This window comes from Gorilla gorilla, chromosome 1, assembly GCF_029281585.2.
Source record: "Gorilla gorilla gorilla isolate KB3781 chromosome 1, NHGRI_mGorGor1-v2.1_pri, whole genome shotgun sequence".
NCBI classification, from domain to species: domain Eukaryota; kingdom Metazoa; phylum Chordata; class Mammalia; order Primates; family Hominidae; genus Gorilla; species Gorilla gorilla.
In genome coordinates, this window is record NC_073224.2 from 83,683,702 (window position 1) to 83,703,845 (window position 20,144).

The window sequence follows — 20,144 nt, forward strand, 5'->3', positions numbered from 1 at the left end:
ATGGAAAACAAAAGAAGGCAGGGGTTGCATTCCTAGTCTCTGATAAAACAGACTTTACACCAACAAAGATCAAAAGAGACAAAGAAGGCCACTACATAATGGTCAAGGGATCAATTCAACAGGAAGAGTTAACTATCCTAAATATATATGCACCCAATACAGGAGCACCCAGATTCATAAAGCAAGTCCTTAGAGACCTACAAAGAGACTTAGACTCCCACACAGTAATAATGGGAGACTTTAACACCCCACTGTCAACGTTAGACAGATCAACGAGACAGAAAGTTAACAAGGATATTCAGGAATTGAACTCAGCTCTGCACCAAGCAGACCTAATAGACATCTACAGAACTCTCCACCCCAAATCAACAGAATATACATTCTTCTCAGCACCACACTGCACTTATTCTAAAATTGACCACATAGCTGGAAGTAAAGCACTCCTCAGCAAATGTAAAGGAACAGAAATTATAACAAACTGTCTCTCAGACCACAGTGCAATCAAACTAGAGCTCAGGTTTAAGAAACTCACTCAAAACCACTCAACTACATGGAAACTGAACAACCTGCTCCTGAATGACTACTGGGTATGTAATGAAATGAAGGCAGAAATAAAGATGTTCTTTGAAACCAAAGAGAACAAAGACACAACATACCAGAATTTCTGGGACACATTCAAAGCAGTGTGTAGAGGGAAATTTGTAGCACTACATGCCCACAAGAGAAAGCAGGAAAGATCTAAAATTGACACCCTAACATGACAATTAAAAGAACTAGAGAAGCAAGAGCAAACACATCCAAAAGCTAGCAGAAGGCAAGAAATAACTAACATCAGAGCAGAACTGAAGGAAATAGAGACACAAAAAACCCTTCAGAAAATCAATGAATCCAGGAGCTGGTTTTTTGAAAACATCAACAAAATTGATAGACTGCTAGCAAGACTAATAAAGAAGAAAAGAGAGAAGAATCAAATAGACGCAATAAAAAATGATAAAGGGGATATCACCACCGATCCCACAGAAATAGAAACTACCATCAGAGAATACTATCAACAGCTCTATGCAAATAAAAATAAACTAGAAAATCTAGAAGAAATGGATAAATTCCTCGACACACACACCCTCCCAAGACTAAACCAGGAAGAAGTTGAATCTCTGAATAGATCAATAACAGGCTCTGAAATTGAGGGAATAAGTAATAGCTTACCAACCAAAAAAGGTCCAGGACCAGATGGATTCACAGCCGAATTCTACCAGAGGTACAAGGATGAGCTGGTACCATTCCTTCTGAAACTATTCCAATCAATAGAAAAAGAGGGAATCCTCCCTAACTCATTTTATGAGGCCAGCATCATCCTGATACCAAAGCCTGGCAGAGACACAACAAAAAAAGAGAATTTTACACCAGTATCCCTGATGAACATCGATGCAAAAATCCTCAATGAAATACTGGCAAACTGAATCCAGCAGCACATCAAGAAGTTTATCCACCATGATCAAGTGGGCTTCATCCCTGGGATGCAAGACTGGTTCAACATACACAAATCAATAAATGTAATCCAGCATATAAACAGAACCAATGACAAAAACTATATGATTATCTCAATAGATGCAGAAAAGGCCTTTGACAAAATTCAACAACGCTTCATGCTAAAAACTCTCAATAAATTAGGTATTGATGGGACGTATCTCAAAATAATAAGAGCTATCTATGACAAACCCATGCCAATATCATACTGAATGGGCAAAAACTGGAAGCATTCCCTTTGAAAACTGGCACAAGACAGGGATGCCCTCTCTCACCACTCCTATTCAATATAGTGTTGGAAGTTCTGGCGAGGGCAATGAGGCAGGAGAAGGAAATAAAGGGTATTCAATTAGGAAAAGAGGAAGTCAAATTGTCCCTGTTTGCAGATGACATGATTGTATATCTAGAAAACCCCATCATCTCAGGCCAAAATCTCCTAAGCTGATAGGCAACTTCAGCAAAGTCTCAGGATACAAAATCAATGTGCAAAAATCACAAGCATTCTTATACACCAATAACAGACAAAAAGAGAGCCAAATCATGAGTGAACTCCCATTCACAATTGCTTCAAAGAGAATAAAATACCTAGGAATCCAACTTACAAGGGATGTGAAGGACCTCTTCAAGGAGAACTACAAACCATTGAACCACTGATGAATGAAATGAAAGAGGATACAAACAGATGGAAGAACATTCCATGCTCATGGGTAGGAAGAAACAATATTGTGAAAATGGCCATACTGCCCAAGGTAATTTATAGATTCAATGCCATCCCCATCAAGCTACCAATGACTTTCTTCACAGAATTGGAAAAACTACTTTAAATTTCATATGGAACCAAAAAAGAGCCCACATTGCCAAGTCAATCCTAAGCCAAAAGAACAAAGATGGAGGCATCACGCTATCTGACTTCAACCTATACTGCAAGGCTACAGTAAGCAAAACAGCATGGTACTGGTACCAAAACAGAGATATAGACCAATGGAATAGAACAGAGCCCTCAGAAATAATGCCGCATATCTATAACCATCTGATCTTTGACTAACCTGACAAAAACAAAAATGGGGAAATGATTCCTTATTTAATAAATGGTGCTGAGAAAACTGGCTAGCCATATGTAGAAAGCTGAAACTGGATCCCTTCCTTACGCCTTATACAAAAATTAATTCAAGATGGATTAAAGACTTAAATTTTAGACCTGAAACCATAAAAACCCTAGAGGAAAACCTAGGCATTACCATTCAGGACATAGGCATGGGCAAGGACTTCATGCCTAAAACACCAAAAGCAATGGCAACAAAAGCCAAAATTGACAAATGGGATCTAATTGAACTAAAGAGCTTCTGCACAGCAAAAGAAACTGCCACCAGAGTGAACAGGCAACCTACAGAATGGGAGAAAATTTTTGCAATCTACTCATCTGACAAAGGGCTAATATCCAGAATCTACAATGAACTCAAACAAATTTACAAGAAAAGAACAAACAACCCCATCAAAAAGTGGGCAAAGGATATGAACAGACACTTCTCAAAAGAAGACAATTATGCAGCCAAAAGACACATGAAAAAATGCTCATAATCACTGGCCATCAGAGAAATACAAGTCAAAATCAGAATGAGATACCATCTCACACCAGTTAGAATGGCAATCATTAAAAAGTCAGGAAACAACAGGTGCTGTAGAGGATGTGGAGAAATGGGAATACTTTTACACTGCTGGTGGGACTGGAAACTAGTTCAGCCATTGTGGAAGTCCTGGCGATTCCTCAGGGATCTTGAACTAGAAATATGATTTGACCCAGCAATCCGATTACTGGGTATATACCCAAAGTATTATAAATCACGCTGCTATAAAGACACATGCACACCGTATGTTTATTGTGGCAGTATTCACAATAGCAAAGACTTGGCACCAACCCAAATGTCCAACAATGATAGACTGGATTAAGAAAATGTGGCACATATACACCATGGAATACTATGCAGCCATAAAAAATGATGAGTTCATGTCCTTTGTAGGGACTTGATGAAGCTGGAAACCACCATTCTCAGCAAAGTATCACAAGGACAAAAAACGAAACACTGCATGTTCTCACTCGTAGGTGGGAATTGAGCAATGAGAACACATGGACACAGGAAGGGGAACATCACACACTGGGGCCTGTTGTGGTGTGGGGAGAAGGTGGAGGGATAGCATTAGGAGATATACCTAATGTTAATGTTAAATGATGAGTTACTGGTTTCAGCACACCAACATGGCACATGTATACATATGTAACTAACCTACATGTTGTGCACATGTACCCTAAAACTTAAAGTATAAAAAAAAAAAGAAAAAATTCCCTTGATCCAGAATTTTCAGGTTGTAATGCTATGGCTCACTCCCTCATCATAAATGGATTCAGAATAGGAAAATGTTAAAAGTGTAGGTTACTAGGTCAGTTGCCTTCTATCAATAAAACTATGAGAAACCTAATAAATAAAAAGTTTCTTAAGCCTTGTTTTGTGGCCTAACATTTGACCTATCCTGGGTAATGTTCCATGTGCACTTAAGAAAAATGTATATTCTGCTATTGTTGGGTAGAATGCTCTGTATGTGTCTGTTAGGTTCGAGCAGTGTATAGTATTGCTCAAATCCTCTATTTTCTTATTAATCTTCTATCCAGTTATTATGTCATGATTAAAAATGGAGTATTGAAGTTTTCTACTATCATTGTTCAGCTATGCATTTCTCCCTTCAATTCTGTCATTGTTTGCCTTATATATTTAGGAGCTCTGATGTATGACACATATTTATTTATAAATGTTATATTTTTCGTAAATTAACCCTCCTATCATTATACAATGTCCTTCTTTGTTTATTGAACAGTTTTTAGCTTAAAGTCTGTTTTGTCTAATTTTAGTATAACCACCTTTGTTCTTCTTAACTATTTGCTTAGAATATATTTTTCCATTTTTTCACTTTTAACGTATGTGTGTCCTATAGAGTTACACTGAGTCTCTTGTATACAGTACATACTTGGATCTTGTTACATTACCCATTCTGCCAATATATGTGTTTTGATCAGAGCGTTTAGCCCATTTACTTAGTAATTACTGATAAAAAAGAACTTACTATTGATATTTCGTTGTTTTCTGTATATCTTATAACTTTTTTTGCCCCTCATTTCCTCCCTTACTGCCTTCTTTTGTGTTTAGTTGGGTTTTTTTTTGTTGTTCATTTTGTTTTTGTTTTTGTTTTTTTGTGGTGGTGCTACTGGGGCTTGTTGCCTGATGTGTTAGAAGTTAATATTATGACACTGGATTTTTGAGGGAAAAAAAGTTTTTTATTATTAGTTGACTTTGAAGGAGACAGAGGTCTAGTTTAAACTTGTCTCTCCATGTTGCCTTTAAGACAGTAATTTTATCAGAAAAGTTTTAGGGGGTGGATTTTGAGATTAGCAGGTGATTGGTGGAAGGAAAGGTAAGGTCTGGAAAATCTTTTGGCATGTGTAGTTTTTAAATGTCTTTTTATGGATTTCATGTGTAAATTTAGGTGGAGTTAGTATAAAATATGTGGTGGAAATTTAGACTGTGACATTGGTAAGCTCATTTTGTGTAAATTTTAGCCAGCTATATTGGTTTTCATTGATTTTTGTTGGTTGTGTTATCTTATTAGTGAAGGGAGTTTAGCCTTTTAGCAAGTTGGTTTTTCTTTGCACGTGTCCAGATGCAAATTCAAATGTTTTTGATACTTATTGGTTTCTTTAACTCTTTGGGGCCCAGTTTCAGTGACATTTTGGTTCTCTTCTCAATTCTCTTTGCATATATGCTATAGATATCTTCTTTGTGTTTAATGGGGATTACATGAAACATCCCAAAGTTAGAACGATCTGTTTAAAACTGATAATGACTTAACTTTGCTTATGTACAAAACTCTGGTTCTTTACAGTTCCATCCTCCTCTATTTTATGTTATTCATGTCACAAATTACATCTTTACATTTTGTGTACTCATTAGCATAAATTTATAATTATTTTTGTGCTTCTGTGTTTTTGATTTTATTAATCATTAAAAGCGGAGTTAAAAACCAACATTATAAGTTTTTGTATTTGCCCATATGTTTACATTTACCAGAAAATTTTATATTTCCACATGGCTTTGAGTTACTGCCTAGCATCCTTTCATTTCAACTTGAAGGTCTCCCTTTAGCATCTTTTGTAGGGAAGGTCTAGTGGTAATGAATTCTCTTGGCTTTTTATAAAATCTGGGAATGTCTTAATTTCTCTCTCATTATTCCTTTATTATCAATATGTAATAAAGGTACACAGTTTTGGGGTGCATGTGATAATTTAATATATTTATATATCTCCCTTAATGTTAAAGGACACATAAAATTCTGTTTTTACAGGTGTTTTTTTTTCTCTGAGATGGTCTCTTTATTATAAAAGCATTTTTTGTAACTTTTCTTTTAGGGTTGGGGTACATGTGCAGATTTGTTATATAGGAAACACATCTCATGTTATGGGGGTTTGTTGTACAGTTTATTTTGTCACTCGGGTACTAAGCCTAGTATCAAATAGTTATTTTTTCTGATCCTTTCCCTCCTCTCATCCTCCAACCTCAAGGAAGCCCCAGTGCCTGTTTTTTTCTTTGTGTTCATGAATTCTCATCATTTAGCTCCTGTTTATTAGTGAGCACATGCGGTATTTGGTTTTCTGTTCTTGTATTAGTTTGCTAAGCATAATGGCTTCCAGCTTCATCCATGTTCCTGCAAAAGATATGATCTCATTCTTTTTATGTCTGCATAGTATGCCATGGTGTAGATATACCACATTTTTTTTTATCCAACTTGGCACTGGTGGGCTTTTAGGTTGATTCCGTGTCTTTGCTATTGTGAACAGTGCTGCAATTAACATTCACATGCATGCGTCTTTATGGGAAAATGATTTATATTCCTCTGGGTATATACTCAGTAATGGTATTGCTGGGTTGAGTGGTAGTTCTGCTTTTAGCTCTTTGAGGAATCACCACACTGCTTTCCACAATGGTTGAACTAACTTACACCCCACCAACAGTGTATAAGTGTTCCCTTTTCTCTGCACTGTCTCCAGCATCTGTTATTTTTTGACTTTTTAATAACAGCCATTCTGACTGGTGTGAGATGGTATCTATTGTGGTTTTGATTTGCATTTCTCTAATGATCAGTGATATTGAGGTTTTTTTTCATATGCTGGTTGGCTGCATGTATGTCTTCTTTAGAAAAGTGTCTGTTCATATCCTTTGCCCACTTTTTAATGGAGTTGTTATTTTTTTCTTGTAAATTTATTTAAGCTCCTTGTAGATGCTTGATATCAGGCCTTTGTCAGATGCATAGTTTGCAAATGTTTTTTTCCCATTCTGTAGGTTGTCTGTTGACTATGTTGATAGTTTCTTTCGCTGTGCAGAAGCTCTTTAGTTTAACTAGATCACATTTGTCAATTTTTGCTTTTGTTGTGATGGCTTTTGGTGTCTTTGTTATGAAATCTTTGCCAGTTCCTATGTTCAGGATGATATTGCCTAGGTTGCTTTTTATAGTTTTGGGTTTTCCATTTAAATCTTTAATCCATCTTGAGTTGATTTTTGTATGTAGAGTAAGGAAGAGGTCCAGTTTCAATCTTCTGCATATGGCTAGCCAGTTATTCCAGCACCATTTATTGAATAGGAAGTCCTTTCCCCATTGCTGGTTTTTGTTAGCTTTGTTGAAGATCAGATGGTCGTAGGTATGTGGCCTTATTTCTGGGCTCTCTATTCTGTTTCATTGGTCTATGTTTCTGCTCTGTTTTTGTACCAGTACCATGGTACTTTGGTTACTGTAGCCTTGTAGTATAGTTTGAAGTCAGGTAATGTGATACTTTTGGCTCCGCTATTTTTGCTTAGCATTGTGTTGGCTATTCAGGCTCTTTGTTGGTGCCTTATGAATTTTAAAATAGTCTTTTTCTAGTTTTGTGAAAAACGTCATTGTTAGCTTGATAGGAATAGCACTGAATCTTCTTTACAGTTTTTTTTTCTGTCAACACTTTAAATATAACGTACTGTCTTCTGGCCTGAAAGTCTTCTATTGAGAAGCCTGCTGACAATCTTATTGAAGATTTCTCATTTGTAAAGAGTAATTATTTTTCTTGAGATTTTCAAAATTCTTTATGTCTTTGACTTTCAGTAGTTTGAATAGTGTGTCTTGCTGTGTTGTGTTTAGTTTAATCCTATTTGGTGTTTGCTGAGCTTCTTGAATTTGTACATCCATGTCTTTTCTCAAATTTGGAAAGTGTTCAGCCATCATGTCTTCAAATGAGCACTCTTTCTTTTCTCTTTTTTTCTTTTTCTAGGACTCCCATAATTCATGCAGTTGATGGTGTCCCATAAGTCTGTTAGGATCATTTAACTTTTATTCTTTTTTTCTTTTTGTTACTCAGAGTTGATAATTTCAAATTACCTGTCTTCATCTTTATAAATTATCTTCCTCTGTTGATTCCCTCTAGTGAATTTTTACATTCAGTTCTTGTATTTATTTCTTAGATCTAGAAATCTGTTTGGTTTTTTTTTTTTGGTAATTCCTCTTTTTTGATATTTTCATTTTGTTTCTACAATATGTTCTGATTTCTTTTAGTTCTCTGTCCTTTTCTCTAGGTCTTTGAGCATATTTAAGACAATTGTTTTAAAGTCTTTGTCTAATTTTTCTGAAGTCTGTGTTTCTTTAGGGTACATTTCTAGAGGCTTGTTTTGTTCTTTTGAGCATGTTTCCTTGTTTCTTTGTATGTCTGGATCTTCTGTTCAATTGGGCATTTGAAAAAATAGTCACCTCTTCCTGTCTTTGCAGATTGGCTTTGTGCGGAAAAAGACCTTCACCAATCAGCCTAGCATGAAGGCTGAAGGTCTTCTCAGACCTTTTCTGAGCATTCATGTTCTCTGTATTTGTGCATGTGCTTTCCCTCCAATTCTCCTATATACAGAGCTTTTTTTTTAACATGCCTTAATTTCTCTAAGAGTCTCATCCTTCTTCTCAAAGTCTTAGATATTTTACTGTATTTCTCTTCTCATTATCTCTTGTCCCCAGTCACCTGTGCATTTTCATCTGCTTGCATCTCTCACAGGCTGAGGTTGTTGCTACCGCTTTCAGTGGCTTTCAATATCCAAACTATGACTACATTCTTGCCTGAGTTCCAAGCCAGGAAAGAGAGAAACCAGTCCTGCTGTCAGCCTCCAGACAGACACTGTAAACATGTCCCGCTTTTTTTTTTTTTCATCCTGTTTCAAGGGAGGAGGCAGGAATTGGATGGCTTCCTCTTAACCCCACTGCACTATGATGAGAGAGAGACTAGGGCAAAGGCTAAGAAAAATGCCATGAAATTTTCTACCATTTTGAGTGTGGCTTTTGCTTGGTTGGACATTTTCTTGGTTGCTGCAGACTCTTGACTGGTTTCTAGGGCTCTCACAAGGCTATTAAGCCATTCCTTTGTTGTTTACTTCATGTTTCTGTGGTGGAACCAGGACCTGGATTTTTCTATTCTGCCATCTTGCTGACATCATCTTCTCCAGAGATAGCTTTTAATCTGAAAAGACAATTAAGATTGAACACCAGTGAATTCTACCATTAAAGGAAAATGGGAAAGGACTCCATAAAGATGCCTAATGATAAGGCAAAAAGAAGGGAGAGAACCAAAAGAGAATCATATCCTAGAAACCAAGATAAGAAGCAGTCTCAAGAAATTTTTGGTAAGTAGTGTTAAAATCTACAAAGATATCAAATAAGATGATGACTGATATCAGCCAACTGGATTTGGAACTGTAGAATGCTGAGGGTGGAAGCAACATGTTATGTAGCTTTGGGAAGAGTCTACCTGAATAGTGAAGCTGCATAACCACTAAGTGTCTCAAAAAACTGAAACAAATGATGTCAAACACAAGACTGTTTAGAAAAAGGATAAAGCACCCAGGATTTATGAAATACTATTTGTAGAGCTGTACAGAAAACTGTTTTTCAAATCAATTCCAGCAAAAAAAAAGTTGGCTTCTGATTTGCTTTTCCCCAATTTACAACATATGTGTCTTCTGATTCTGTGTCGTCTCTTGTTTATTTCTACTCTTTCAAGTGATGCTTTTGTGGCTAAGAAATCAAAGGCCAGATTTCTCTTCTTAATATGAATTCTATTTAACTACTTTGATTTTCCAAACTTCCCTTTGCATCCCATCGTGTATCCTAGGGGCATTACAGATTTCTCCTTTGATAGTATCATATTTCTACATTTTAAATCTAAATCCAAATGGATAAATATCTTTACATAACTGATCAGTCAGAATTAAAAGAAACAAGTGAAAAAATGCTCCTCAGGGGGCCAATATCCTGGGTGTGATGACAGTAAGCCAGTTAATTTTGTTCTAATCCAAAACCAGAGACTGCACTTACCCCGCAATCCTATCCTGTAGCCCCATCAATGCATGCTTTTCACCATAAAGGAATATAAGATAGAATGTGTGAAAGATGATGGGCAAAGTTCATTTCTACTCAGAAAAATAATTAAAATTATATGTAATATTTGACTCAAAGAGGATGAATATATTATTTCACTTACTTACTCACTCTTCTCATAAATATTTCTTGGACAACCATACTATGTCAGGCACTGTGTGTGCAGAGGTAAACATAGTCCCATCCCCTCAGAGGCTTACACAGTCATAGATACTATTAAAGAGATAGGTACAATGCACTGTGGTAGGTGAAAAGAAGGAGTAACCAATACCACAATTATAAGCTGACAACAAACTCAAGAGTTGTTTGGGAGGTATGCCAGACAACAAACTCAAGAGTTGTTTGGGAAGTATGTCAGCTGCTCAGTTCATTTTAGATGGGCTTATTACTGTCATCCCTATTGATAAGAATGTACTTGCTGTATTTACTTCTTTAACATGAGTGTGGTTTTTTGGCAGGGTTTACATTACAGCGTGGTTTGATATACATCAGGAAACAGTTATACAGAGTAATCACTCAGTGCCTACAGGGTGTATAGTAAGGTCCTGGTAATTACAAACCACAGACAGGGTGCTCCTGGGCCTTCAGTATGGACAAGACCAGTGTGAGTCATGCTGTTTGTATGACAGGCTTTAGGTGATACAATGAGTACAAACATTGCTTTGCTTCCTTTCCTTGGTGTTATTTCATAGCTCTCAGGAGTCAGAATCTTACAGGAGAGAAAGAGTGGACCATTACAGTCAAACATAAGAGACTACCAGACTTTAGCTGTACAATATAAAATGTTGTTATCAGTGTTGTGATGTTCAGTAAATAAAACCACCATGGAGTTCAATGTGAAACAAAACATTCAACATAAACTTGGCTCTGGTTATAGATGATTAGTCAAGGTAGAGTGGTATAAACATAGCACTTATAAATTTAAGTCTTGAAAGCTGAATCTAGTCTGATCGCAGCTCCGTGGTGATATAATGTTAGTAAAACCATCCAACCATCCATCCATCCATCCATCCATCCATCCATCCACTCATTCAATGTTTATTGTGCCTCCTCTATGATCCAGGCCTTAGGTGGGTTTCAGGTGTTAGGAGATTTTAACAACTCCTTGCCTTTAGAGGCCTACACCCAAATAGAGAAGATGGTATGCAGATGATTATATTGCGGTAATACCAGTGCTATCATATGGATAAATACAGTGGGATCTGGGAACACATGGAAGAGGCATTTAACTAAGATGAAAAGGCCAGGAGGTGGTTTCCCTAGGAGGTAGTATGCGGATGAATCTTAGAGTATGACAACAACTGGCCAGCACAAGGTTAAGAAAGAGAAAGTCTAAAGGATGGCTTGTCTCTCAGATATTGGCACTTTCATAATAGAAAGCAGATTCTTGCCATAAGGCAAGATCCTTATTAACCTAATTTGGGGTAAGAACTTCCTTTACGTAAGAAACCAAGAAAGAAACATAATGAGAACCCTTCTCAAATACAAAGTGGAAGAACTGCAACTTGTAATCGTCAGACTTTTTCAGCAGCAAAACAGTACTGGGCCTCCTGATAATCACCTTCAGGCAGTCTCATCTCCTCTCTGAAAAGACTCAGGGTGTTTCAGAAGGAACACTAGTTAGAGCTTAGACATGTATTCTAACCAAACTCTCATCTCACAGTTGAATTCCTGTTTTGCCCAGTTTTGAGCTCAGGAAATAAGCTTGAGGATAGGCTATAATCCCTAATAATGTTTTCAGAGGTTAAAGCCCACCTGATCTATTGCCTTCTTTTTACCCATTTGGCACCAAAGGAGAGGAAGACATGTCCATGTGAAAACACTTGATTATATATTACTGTTTATTTTCCTGAATACTAAAACATTCTTGAAAAATTTTCCAACAACAATGTATTACTATATACATTCAATGTAGATACCATGCATCTATTAAAAATCATTTTATATATTACTTAAACACAGTGCCAGTTATGTCATACTGTGTAAAAAGTAGGTTATGGAACTATATGAAAAGTATGATTTTAAATTTGTATGTAAAAAAAGTCTACACACGTTTTTCTTCTTCAATGTCTTACCCTTTGATGACTAGTGCAGGGATTACTACAGAGACAGCTTACAGCCAAGGATACACAAATGGATGTTATGTTCTAAGTTAAACTTGTATGTGAAAAAGCTGCCTGTTATGTCTTACAAAGAGGGACATTCCATCAAATATTCTAGCAACCTCCCTTTCCTATATTGATAAAAATGGCTAGAGTGGGGAAGAAGGGGTCATGGAAGCAAGGGAACATATTAGAAGAGCATCTCTGAGGAAAAGCCTTCTTGTGGAGTTGTTCAATGTGGTGTGTCAGAGAGCGGATGGTTCCTCTTCATTGCCCACTGTACGCTTGTATCTCCATGGAGCGAGGCAGGAACAACATCGACTTAACAGGTGTCTAGGCCACATCATGGAATTGGCAACAGACCACCTATCCCAAATGACTGTCTGGGGGAAAGATGAACCTGCATTGAGGGAACCCTGGAAATCCACTGGGAGTGGAGGGACGATGCAGCAGTGCTGTCTCAAGCAATCCCTGGCATCAGAAGGCAACAGAGGGGTGGCTGGCATCCTAGTATGCAAAAGGACAACTCAAAGATGTCCACACCTTAATTTCTGGAACATCTGGCTATATTACCTTATGTGGCCAAAGAGACTTTGCAGATGTAATAAGATTATGGGAAATTAAAATTGGGAAATTATCCTGGATTATCTGATGGGCCCAATGTAATCACAAGGGGGATAAAAGCAGATAACTTCATGGCTGAAGTTAGAGAGATACCACAAGTCACAGAGATTCAAACCATGAGAAGGACTTGACCTGGTATTGTTGGTTTGAAGATGGAGACCAGAATTCTCCCAACTACCTGAAGGAGCCTAGAAACCAATTCTCCTCAAGAGCCTTTGGATAAGAGGCCAGGCTGGTCAACATGTTGATTTCAGCCTTGTGCAACCCTAAGTAGAATATGCAGTTGAGTCCACCAGACTTTAGGCCTACAGAACTGTGAGATGGGTGCTGTTTCAAGATCATTACATTTCTGGCAATTTGTTATGGCAGCAATATAAAATGAATACACACCCAAGATCACTTAATGGTCACCCAAAAAGATCATGGCCCAGTAAAGTCACTCCAATCTCCGTTGATGGTCTTCACTGGCCTGAATAGTCTTCTTTTCCCACCCCCGCATGTGCCCTCTCTGCCATTTATGTTGAGCTGGTGACTAAGGCACAGAGAATGTGAGAAAAAGAGAAAGCAGGTCATATCCATACCACCTTTTCCTCAATTGCTGCAAGTTCACACTGATAGGGTGTATAGGGTTTGGGGTAAATTTTTAAAAAAGTGAAGTTTGGCAACAATTATTGAAAAAGTAAATCCTTCTCTATATTTACATTGCTGTGTTTAGACTGTAATTCTTATTTGTTTTATAGATATAGAAAAATAAAAAATTAATTAAATCTGCATGCTAATAGTGGTTATAGCTAGTTGGTTATATCTTTGATTATATCTTACAAAGAGGGACATTAAAATCATACATAATTATGATTGTAATGATTTACTATACTTTTCTAGATTTTCCAAAATTCCTACTGTTATACTGTTAAAATGTTATTTTAAAGGAAGTATACTTATTGTAGGAATTCAATTTTTGTTTCCCTTAATGGTTTGCATACTTTTGACGGTATAGTCTTTATCTTCTACATTTCCCCCCTATTTTTCCAAGTACCTAGTACAACAATGTGTTATTTGAAAATTGGAGGAAAACTAGTCTTCAAATTTTTTATGTCAGTAAACCTTGAATGTGTTTATCCTTATCACTTACTAGGGAGATTTTGTTGCAATGATTTCTAAGTAATTATTTAGTTACTTAGCAAAATAGTACTAGTTTGTTTCATCAAGAGTCTTGAGTAGTTTTTCTCTGTGTCCACAATTCCATTATTGGAAAAATGAAGGGACTAGTTAATCTTTTTCAGCTTTTACAGTTTAGGATTAAAAGATGACAAAAGAACATCCTAAGGATCCTATCTATACACTCATATTTTAGACTCAACAAATGTCCAAAATGTTCTGTGCTCTGTCAATTTCTTCAGATAAGTGAACACAGCAGCTAAATAAACACTTAAGAAATTTGGCTGATTTACAGTTCATTTTTGATTCCATAATATGTGTGTGTGTGTGTGTGTGTGTGGTGGGGAGGGATTTCATAGAAAAACACACATGAAACTATTTATAACAAATATGAAATAAGTGGTGAAATAAGTGGCCTGGTAAGTTCAATTGCAAAGACAGAAAAGCACAAAAACTGTCCCACATTTGTATGGGGCTTTAGAGTTTTCAATGTACATATACATATATATATATATATATATATATATATATATATATATATATACACATATATATAAATGGATAAATAAATTAACATCCACAAGTATTTTTTTGACATGGTCAAGGTCATATATAGCTAAGTATACAGAATCAGAGCTAGATTCTGGAATGCTTGACCCCTTGGCTGGGCTCTTTCTACCTCATCAAGGTGCTGCCCTGGAGCTCTTTCCACTACCTCAAAACATTGAGAGGCAATAGGAGCTGAGAAGGTTTGGCCTTCTCATGTTCACTAGCTCCAAGCCACTATGTGAGACTGTGGCAGACAGGCAGGCTGGATTCAGAAAAGGGAAATAATGGAGTCAGAACCCACTTCTCCTTTCCTTAGCTCATTCAATTCAGAAACGCGTGCTATTTACTCTTATTGGCCCTCCATCCACTGGAAAACCACATGCTATGCTTTAAGCATTTGTGGTAAATACAATTGATGGTGAATTTGCATATTTCCTGCTTTTAACCTAAAGTGGTCTTGTACATTGGTTGACTTCAAATCAGCATGGTCAAGTCCTTCTTTGGGGCTGATCAACTCCTATGTCGTTGAGAGAAAGTGCTCAATTAGTGTTAGTTGTTGCTGTCGTTGCTGTGATACTGTTTTAATCAACAGAATCTTCACACCAAGTTTTGTGCCTTCAGCATTTCCATAGTGACCCTAATGGTTGTTGAAATCATCTGTCATCCCTACCACAATTCTTGTCTCATTCCTCTTCCCTTTGAATTCTCTGAGAGCTTTATTTTCTTCTACAATGAAAATACCACAATTAACCCCTCCATTTGGTTTCCATAATTCTACTTGGCTCTAGATTTCTCTTTTAATTAATACTCCCTTACCCAATTTTTGTCCACAAATTTTACTATTAGATATTACTCTGATCCTTAAATTAGTGTGAAAGATAAGATTTTAAATAAATGGGTGTGATATAAACAGTATTGGATTATAAAGGGTTTTTTTCTCAGTTGGCATCATTTACTTCTAAGAAAAATTGAGCCATGAGAAAATGTTTGTGGCAAGACATATTTTTGTTATTTTCCACACATTTAATATCTTAACACTAATTTAAAATTTGATTTGCAATCTGGCTCCATCTGGAAACCTGAATTATTTTAAGATTAAAGAGGAAAAAGAGGAAGAATTGTAAAATTGAAGATGGAGCAAAAAAATAAAAGCTTATTTTGAGAAAGATATGTGTATTTAGTAAGAACTTTCCCTTCAAAAAATATATTGGTTGATGTCATATTCAGAAGTGACATAAAGATCCTTAACTTTGCTAATTACTCCCCATTTTAAAATCTTTTCTCTTCTGAAGCCAAATTCAGACACTCATTACACAAAGCAATACACAATGCAAAGAATAGATTTTGGAATTGAACTGATCTTGATTTGAATGTTACTTGTTGTATGACCTTGGGTAAGTTGTTAAACATTTCTTAACCTCAATTTTCTCATGTGTAAAATGGAACTAATAAGACCTACTGTGTAATGGTATTGTGAAGGTTAAATAAATAAAATAATGCATGAGTTGAAACTTTAAAACATGGCACCTGGTAAAGAGCATGGCTTTAATATGTATTTGTTTCCTTGTTGTTACTCTATCATTTTCTGTCTTCTTTTTTCTTTATGGTTGATGCTTGAAATTGCCACTCAGTGGTGTTGCAGTCAGAGAGGCTGATATCTGACAGGATCTAGGATTCATGGGATAAGATATAGAAGCCGTGTATGTGTGGAGAAGGGGAATATTCTTACTTTCAGCCAAAGAGATTTGCCCTAGGCTCGTTGAGAGAATGAAGACTTAAAATAATTTGGACCTTATGTTGGCATAATTTTCATATGTAACACCTCTGGGATGTTTGTTCTTTATTTAGTAAATAGAAACTGCCTATTGGGTTCCATTGGCACCATTCCACCAAGCAGCATTCCATAATGTTGCGTATGAGTCCATTTTTTTCCATTGGCATACCATTCGAAATTTCCTCATTATAGAGGAATATCCTACTGCATTCACAACTAGAGTCACCAAACTGGATAGATGAGTAGCTTGGCCTGAACAACTCTAGATGGTTGGCCAATTCTTGCCTGAATTATATTACCTGATAACTCCGGGGAAGTTACATAAGGCCCTACAAAGATCTGTGATTGTAAACATATTTTCCATGCAATTTTGTAATGCTCAAATGTAAGAAAATAGCAATGACCAGATGATGGATTCCTTAAGATCAGAGACCTTGTCTTATTTCTCTTTATTTCTCCATTGCCAAATAAAATACCTGACATACATACACACATACATACATATCAAATATATATCATATACTATTCAGCAAGTGTATTAATAGGAACAGTAATTGATTGGTTTAAGAGAATGAAATATAATGTTTTCCATCTAAATAACCTCTCTGCAAACTTATATCTCAGTGTAGACATTATCTCCTTTGGTATTTGGTGCTCTCCCAATTGCTACATTTCTCTCTGTTCTGCTCTTGTATATTTGTCTCTTTCTCCAGCTACCTAAAGAAACAAAGCAAAATGAAACGAAAAATAACAAACTTTAAGATAGGGACTGACCCTTGTCTATCAGTATTCAAGCTTTTAACATTGTACTTGCTACAGAAAAGGCACTCAATATTTTTTAAATAAACAAGAGAAATAACATGTCCTGTGTATTTAGGAATCATTTCATATAGAAAAGCAAAAATCAGCTTTTATTTATTTAGCTTCCTGGTTCCAAAACCAACAAATCTAGTATTAACCAAATGGCTACAAGATCATGTGAATGGCACAAGATCATGTGAATGGCACAAGATCATGTAAAAAATAGAAAACCAGATGAGAAAGAGTCTTAGACTGTAGAGCATATGAACACATGTCAGAGTTGGGTGCTGAAAGCAGTGGATGTGCTGATTATTCTCCACTGAAGCTGGTATGTAGTAGTTTGAAGAGGGAAATTTTAGGACCTTGTCAAAGGGGGAACCAAATAGAAGAGTAAAGGGAAAATATTTTTCTTCTATTCCCTCTTCCAGGGCCACCCCCCAAAATTCAGATTTGGGGGGAATACTTAATCTCAGGAGTCTTAAGACCCTTTTAACTCAAGTAGATTGATAGGTAAAATACATAATTCTATGGCAATCGATGCAATATTGGGCAAGATGTAATTTAACAGCAATGCTCATTCATTACAGGTTCCAGGGTGATGTTTGATGGTTTCAAATAGGAAGTATTATGCCATATTGCACAATGGCCAATGTTTTCATTGAGATCCTAAGCAGCAAGTCATTCTTCCCATCAAAAGATATTTAAGATACTCCTCCTATGGCCAAAATACAAAATGCTCATTAGTCCAGAAAGGGTGCACACACACACACACACACACACACACACACAAAACAACATGCCACTGACATAGAGGGCTTAGGCTAGAGAGATAGGGACCTATAACATCACAGAGCCATTCTAAATGATTAGTAGTAAGGCAGGTGGCTAGCACAGAAAGGCTTCAATGGAAATTGGCCATTAGACTTTTTACTTAAAGTTGTACTTGAGCTAGTAAAACATAGCCAAACAATAAAGAATTTGGTAAAGGTTCCAAAAAAGTGGAAATGCAAAAAAAGACAGCACAAAGCAACACAATGTGGGGGCATAGAGGAGGGTCCCCAGGTTGTGAAATCAAAACACCACTTGAATTTGATCTATTTCCTAGATCAACCTGATTGGGATTGTTACTAGTTCTATAGACAGGATGATCTGAAGGTTGATATAGTCCTTGTATATCTTTTAGAATTTATTGTACCTATAATATGTACGTGTGTATATGTATGTATATAATATGGACATGTAATACCTTCACATACATCTACTTATGTATAATGAACTGTACATAATTCTCTTTATGGAGTAGGCATTTATTAATTTTAACAGATACTGTTGTTTCTTTCAAAAAATTCCAAGTTTAAAACCCTATTTATAGATCATGTCTATTTTCTCCCATTATTGATTTACTGCATGTATCCATCTATGTGTCTTCAAGTCAAATGAGCCCTATTTGCCATGACAATAAATACTCTGACACCCAGAGTAGACAAAATTAGTTGTGTATTATTCCTCACTGAGTTCTGACATATTGAAAAATTCTGATTGATTATGCTATACCCATACACTATCTCAAGGATAAAGTCATGATAAACAGTGGTATTAGGGGAATGTGGCGAGGAGTGCAGACCTGAGTACTAACAGATTTGGAGGAAACTGATGTCCACCTAATGCCCTCTTACAGACTTTAATATATCTTCTACTCTGTTGACTCTACATGGGATGTACCTGACATACTTCAGCATAAAGAGGTAGAAAAAATATGAGTTTTGGGGCCCAACATAGGAGGATTCAATCCCTATTCTGCCTTTATGGGCAAATGATTAATCTTCCTGAATGTCAGTTCATCATTCTAACAGACATAGAGAATACAGGGCTGTTTGATGTTCAAATGTAATCATTTGTACGCAGAGAAGAAGCAGTAAGTGCCTAATGCATTTTAAGGTAATTTAGTCAGTAAGTGAACTGAAACCATGTTGTTCTATAGTTAATTCTGAATTCAAAGCAGCCATGGATGCAGTTCAAATTGCTTAATCAAACATATCTTAGATCCTTTTTTTAATATGAAAAATACAGAATAGAGGTTTTCTTTGACCTTTTTTCCTGAAATTTCTTACTTTGCAGCTCTTGAATGAAAAATACCACGTTCATTTAAAAATTTAGGATTTTGTCATTGTTTATATTGAGTTCTTATTTTAATTTCTAATATTTACAGATGCTTATACCTCTGAATATTTATTTCTAAAGTTTTATCATACCCTCAAGAAAGAGAACCCTCCTCTCTCTTCTTAAACAGTTTATTTCTAACCCGCTATTTCAACGGTTTCAGTTTATCGAGGTCTGTTTTCTCAGGCACTTTCTTATGTACAGTATCAATTTGGGCGTCTGTCTCCCTGCGGATAAGGTTTCAATTTGGTTAGATGGCAAATTCATTGGCAGCTGTTACTTTTTTTTTTTTTTTTTTTTTTTGAGACGGAGTCTCACTCTGTCGCCGGACTGGAGTGCAGTGGCGCAATCTCGGCTCACTGCAACCTCCACCTCCCGGGTTCAAGCGATTCCCTTGCATCAGCCTCCCGAGTAGCTGGGACTATAGGCGCGCGCCACCACGCCTGGCTAATTTTTTGTATTTTAGTAGAGACGGGGTTTCACCATGTTGGCCAGGGCACCTCTTACTTTTTAAAATATCCCCCAAATCTCCTAGCACAGTAGTGGGCAGATAGTAAATGTTTGACATGGATTTGCTTGTCAGATTTAATTGAAAAACAAACAAACAAACAAAAAACAGGAACTTCATGCTCAAGTATCTGAGCCAGGGACGGACCATAAACCCGAAGCTTGAGTTGGTGCTCATTTACCTCTTGTCAAATCCTGAGATATAACATGTAATCCTGATAACTTACACCAAAATCGTGCCAACTGTGACTCATTGCTCTAGAATTTCAGAAAGTCTTGCCTACTGTTACCTGTCTTAACTTGAAGTTTCCTCATTTCTAAATCCTATTTCATGAAAAGAGGCCCTAGAATATAGTCTTCTTGAAATAAGTATGTCATCTTTCTTAAGATACTGTCATAAGGTTAAATAATTAATAAGGATATTCCAGAGCCTAACAGTGGTTAAAGGCGGAAGGAGG